Here is a 5,960-nt window from a genome sequence, read left to right as displayed (position 1 = left end):
AATCTATACAAGTTAGAGACCAAAACGTGAAAAACAAAACAACTGAGGCAGTGAACTTATATTTATGTACATTTATTAAACTAAACTAAACAATAACAACAACAACAACAACATACTTTTGAAATATGGTGTTCTGAGGCAAAGGGGAAAATAGACCACACCTGAAAGCAGCCGTCAGTTTGGTAGGAGGCTAGGCTAGAACTCTTTCTTCAAATGAAGGACTCTTTCTTCGAACGGAGGACTCTTCCGGGAGGACTCTGATGGTGCAGAAGGACTCTAAGTGGTGCTTTCAGATGTGGTCTTTTAAAGCGCACCTTTGCATATCATTAACTCAGCAGGGGTCTGGTACATCCTCCATCAGGGAGGGCTGATGTCCAGATGTCCCTCACAGAGTTACATTTTCAGGTAATTTTTGTGGTGTCTGTAACTCCAACAATAGTGTAATTTGGTGAACAGGATGTCTCTGGGTGCATTACTGACCAAGAGTGGATCAAAATGATACAAATATGATCATGTGAATGGCAGACATGTTAAGACATATTACGTTGATACCAATCAGGAGAAATAAAAGATTACAGGCGAGGCAATATGTAGGGTGACCATGAAGTTATTGAAAAGTTCACTTGTACTGTGAAATGGATGTACATAAAATGGAGTTTAGTCCAGAATTGTGGGATGATTGTCTTTGTTGATTCTGATGTGAGTCCAGAGTTCCTTTGTCAGTGAGTGGAATGTCTTGGAAGTTGTCCTCCAGGTTCCTGAGCCTCCCTTCAATGGCTCAGGAATCAGTCAGAACGCGTACTGGCAGTCATTTGGTCCTGATACTGGGGGTTTAAACCAGTCTCTTGGCTAAGACAGGCCTAATTTACATCCTTGGATGTCTGTGTGAGGGAATCCTTTAAAGTCTGGTCTGGTGCTCTCCTGCTGATTCGTCACTTTGCATCCTCATACCAGATCTGGAAAGCATCTTGCTTGCACTGTCTTTGCGTCTCGGCTCCACTGATCAAAACAAGCCCCATCTCCAGTCTGTGGCTGTGAAGGTGTTAAACCCAGGGCAGGAAAGGGACAAACAAAAATCTGCTCTTGTCCTGTTTCACTTTGTAATATTGGCTGGTGGATCCTACACAGTTGAACATGTGAGTCCATGTGACTAATAATCTGCTGCTGTAGTAACAACATTCACTCGTGTGGTTTGTTTCTTCACCAGAAGCAGAACTTCAAGTTCCCATTCAGCCAGATGATGTTGGATGATGGACCGTGTTCCAGTTAATCCAAAGGTGTTCGATAGAGATGATATCAGGGTGCTGTGCAGGCCTGTTGAGTTTTTCCTCCAGCAAACCTGGGAGCAAGTCTTGCTTTATGGTCACCTATCATGGAGATTTAAACGAGATAAGCCCTTGTCCAAAGCACCTTCACTAAAGTCCTCTTCAGACATCAGACATGTTACATTACTGGCTTGATCAGCCTGGTAACATTGCAGGAGTCTGTCATTGTGACAAAGGTCTCTTTAACATTACTGTTCTTCGTGGCTCCTATGTGATGTATAATAATGCAAGAAAAAAAAACGCTAAATCTAAACTAAGAGTAGCTCCTCAAACTGTGTAGCCTAATTTGTTTATGATTTCCCGAACACTAAAAATTCTGCCAGTTGCGTGATGATGATCTAACTACTACTTTACCAACAGTGAAATCAAAATATTGCAACAGTTACGATGGAACTGAAGACTGAAGCTGAAGATGGCTGCTTTGTACCAAATTATTTAGCTGCAGCTAATAATCTGTGACTGTATGACAGCTTAGCTGTCTGATGTGAATTACATATATAGTATGGCCTGCTGTCTGATCCTGATTAATCCTGTCTCCATATTATGGGTGATTTATAGTTCTAAGTAATGATTAAAGTTACTTCAGTTGTGTCACTTGCATAAATGCATGCAACTCTCTTTCTTTGGAGCTGATTATATGGTAACTTCAGCTTCAGTAAACTTCATAGTAAACTCAGCTCCTGTAAACATTTCATCAAAACCTGAGTTATATTTATTATTGGTCATTTAATAGAGCCACTGCTATATGGGAGTCATGAATCTGACCTGTTGTGTCTTCATCGCAGTAAATTTTAGTAAGTCTGACCTAGTAAGATTGCCAAAAAAATGACTTGTGTACTCATTCAGTCATGAAGCCAAAACATTCAGATGCTTAAGATTAATGGAAAGAAGTGCATGTCTGAAAGGGGCTTAAGCTGGAGGCACGCTATTTTCTAAGATATATTTGAACGCTCTAACATTAAGATTGTTATTCAGTGAAACTAAGAGGCCCTAACAAGGAAAAACATCTTTTAAGAAAAAGTACACAAAAGAATACACATTTCGATGACCACTTTCTTGTGGCCATTTGTGTAACAAATACAAAAACATGGGCTCTCTAACTGTAAACTGGATAGTTTTTTAATGTATTCCCCATTTGCTGAATGAAGTTTTGAATTAGTGTAATAAAGAATAAAGAAAAGCAAAAACCATGAAAAGCTTAGCAACTTTACAACACAAACGTTCTTTAAATATTTGCCTGCAAGTAATGTACGTTAAGTACGTTTTTAAACAGATTGCTAATATTTTTTCTCTTTCATATACCAAATAAAAAACATCCTCAGTAGAAACATTCCTTAACTCAGATTTATTAGCACTAAGTTCTTCCTTGTATCTATTCCATGACCTATTCTGTACAGTCAAATACAGTCAACACAGTCAGGTTCTGGTTGGTCAAACAGTTTTAAAATCACAGTGAAGAAAATTGTAGCTGTGAAAAGGACAGATGAAAGTGTTTACAGCACAACTTAAACAGCCAGGCCCTTTCTCTGAGCATGTCATAGGTCAAGTTCACACTGTGCAAGTAAATTCTCTCTTTGTAATTTTGCCAAATGCAGAGTGTGTAAGCCTATGCATGTGTGTGAATGTAAACAAACAAGCAGACTAAACACATAATTGTCATGTAAAATATTTCAACACTACATCATCCATGTCGACCTGTTAGCCATTAGCACTGTGTGTGAGAGAGTGTGTGTTTGTTCAGCAGAGGCCATGTATGTAAATACATCCGTTCGGTGGAAATGGCCTGTTATACGGATGGTTGCACAGACACGCACGCACACATGCACACATGCACACATGCAAGCACAAAACAGACAGACTGCTGATCATACTAAAATCCCTCTGGACTCAAAGGGAAAATCTTTGGATGTGTGAGGCAGAGTGTGTATCAGTGATACTGACTGACTCACGAGTGACAGGATGCAGATTTAAACCAAGTGTGAGTGTGTGTGTGTGTGTGGGTGGGTGTGTGTGTGTGTGTGGGTGGGTGGGTGTTCCAGTGGATCATGTAGTCTGTTCAGGTAAACAGCAAGATCTGGGGTCTGTTTCACAAGGTAGGTTAGGTGAAAACTCTGAGTCTGTTAACCCTGAAATGAGGGAAACTCAGAGTTTTCCGTTTCACAAAGAGAGGTAACTCAAACCCGAGACAGAGGGGTAACTCTAGCCTGTTTCACAAAGAGAGGTAACTTAAACTCTCGGTCAGTTATCGTAGTAACAGACTCTATGACTCTAACCTGGTCAGGACCAGGTTTTTCTCAGTAAACCTCGAGTTTCTGTCTCCACCCTCTTTCAGCCACATGCTATTTGATTTCCTCATTCATTCATGCAGTCAGCTGGCGAGTTTTGGCGTAGTCTAGTTCTGCCGTCTGTCAAAATGTCCTTTCATTAATGATCCAGTGGATGAAGGAGCAGCATTACTGTGCAGAGAATTAAATATTCATCAGGAGATTGTTATCAGACCATGCATAGATGTTCTCGTACTTCCGGACAGTTTTCTTTTAGAGCGGTACCGTTTCACGTCACAGTCCATAATCTACATCCAACCTAATCTGTCCTTACATTTACAACATTACCAACCACAGTCATGCTCTGACATCCCAGCAGATGTTGTGTGTTGCGCTGCGGTTCTTTGCAAATGGAAGTTTTTTTATATAATGTCGGAGATGCAGAGCACTTCAGTAAGACAACTGTATGCAGGACAGTCAGAAAAGTGTGTCTGGCCCTGAAACGACTTTTATCATCTTTTTGGTTTTCCCTGGAAATAAACCTGTCAGAGTCATCAAGGAGGAGTTCCACAGGATTGCAGGTGAATGATGAAGAGATCTGTTCAATTCATTTTAAATCATATCCAGTTAATGACATTGTGCTGCAACCTCAGACTGGGATTAGTAATTTTAATTTCTTTTAGGATTTCTCAGTGTGATTGGCTGCATTGATGGCACACACATCCCCATCACAGCTCCCTCACATAATGAAGCTGATTATGTGAACAGGAAGTCCATTCACAGCATAAATGTGCAGGTAGGCTACAGGTAGATTGACTACAGTTTCAAAATGTTAAAGACTGCATCATAGTTCAACATCAGTCATTCTCTGCACTGTCAAGATCATATGTGATGCTGCATACATCATTTCTAATGTGTAGGCCAAGTGGCCTGGATCTGTTCATGACTGGAGGATTTATCATGAGTCTAACCTGAGCAACAGACTGCAGCGTGGTAGGTATCCTAAAGATTTTAACAATATCTTTATCACAATGTCTCCCTCCTTTAATATACTCTAATGTATCCACTATACATTACAGGTGAGTTTGATGGCCTTCTGCTGGGTGACAGGGGTTACCATGCCAACCTAGGCTGATCACCCCATACCCATTCAGAAATCCTAAAATGCTTGCATTTTGATTATGGGTTGTCTGGATTGTGTTAGACTGGTTTGCATCCTATTTTACTGACAGAACCTTCAGAGTTGCAGGGTATGATGTCTGATTCTCATGTGTTGTCATGTGGTGTACCTCAGGGTTCTGTGCTAGGACCCATTCTGTTCATGTTATGTGTGTCTCCACTTGGAAAGCTTATAACTTCCTTTAAAAATATGTCTTATACTTTGTTGACTGTGGAATATTTAGGAGCGAGGAAATGTCACGACTGGATTTGTTGCACAGGTGGCATCCCTTCACAGTTCCACGCTGGAATTCACTGAGCTCCTGAGAGCGAGCCATTCTTTCACAAATGTTTGTAAAAGCAGTCTGCATGCCTAGGTGCTTGATTTTATACACCTGTGGCCATGGAAGTGATTGGAACACCTGATTCTGATAATTTGGATGTGTGAGCCAATGCTTTTGGCAATATATATATATATATATATATATATATATATATATATATATATATATATATATATATATATATATATATATATATATATATATATATATATATTATAAAAAAAACTTTCACCCAGAGGTTGAATAACTTTTTGTAAGTAGTGTATGTAGATATGTCATGTAAGCACCCTTCAATAATACAAGGTGTTGTTTCATAACTTGTTAGCTTACCAGTGGTTAACTGTCTAGCAAACAATAGTCAACGTCAGCCTCTGATCACTAATCCTGTGCCCATACCACGTTAGCCGGCGTAACGTTCATAATATTGATGTGTAGCTACTGTAGCTAGCGAATCACCAATATTTTTCTATTAACACTGAAATCTAAGGCTTCCCAAAATACACACACACAAACTCACACAAACACAAATGAACACATTCCCTGGAAAGAGCAGAATTGGTACTCTGAGTATGTACTTAATATGCATTCCTAGAAGGAGTTCTTGAACCTCCCTCTGGCTCAGTGTGGCAGCACACTGTCTAACTGTCTGAACTGCAGGCAGCTCACCTGCAGCTACAACTGCTGACTCTCACGGTTTCTGCATTTGCTAGTAAAAGTCAGTGAATTGGGTTTCACATGGTGGTAGTCATGTAACTTTAGAGATGGAAATGTGCCATTTTGGTTCACACCTGAAATATACTGACTCAGACTGGATAAATTGCCATGAAATTTGGTGCAGACATTAATGGTCCCCAGAGGGTGACTTTGGT

The 5,960-nt window shown here is 40.1% G+C and overlaps 1 long non-coding RNA gene across 1 annotated transcript; it reads left to right on the top strand.

The window, feature by feature from the left end:
• Nucleotides 1-3,386: 3,386 nt before the first annotated feature.
• Nucleotides 3,387-5,159, top strand: LOC118469331 (uncharacterized). Its single transcript, XR_004846187.2, has 3 exons — nt 3,387-4,385; nt 4,471-4,582; nt 4,669-5,159. It is a non-coding gene; the product is annotated as an uncharacterized LOC118469331 (long non-coding RNA).
• The last annotated feature ends 801 nt before the right edge of the window (nt 5,160-5,960 follow it).

Source organism: Amphiprion ocellaris, chromosome 5 (genome assembly GCF_022539595.1).
Source record: "Amphiprion ocellaris isolate individual 3 ecotype Okinawa chromosome 5, ASM2253959v1, whole genome shotgun sequence".
NCBI lineage: Eukaryota > Metazoa > Chordata > Actinopteri > Pomacentridae > Amphiprion > Amphiprion ocellaris.
The sequence above is the reverse complement of the archived record's forward strand: the minus strand, read 5'-3'. Positions and strand labels throughout refer to the sequence as shown.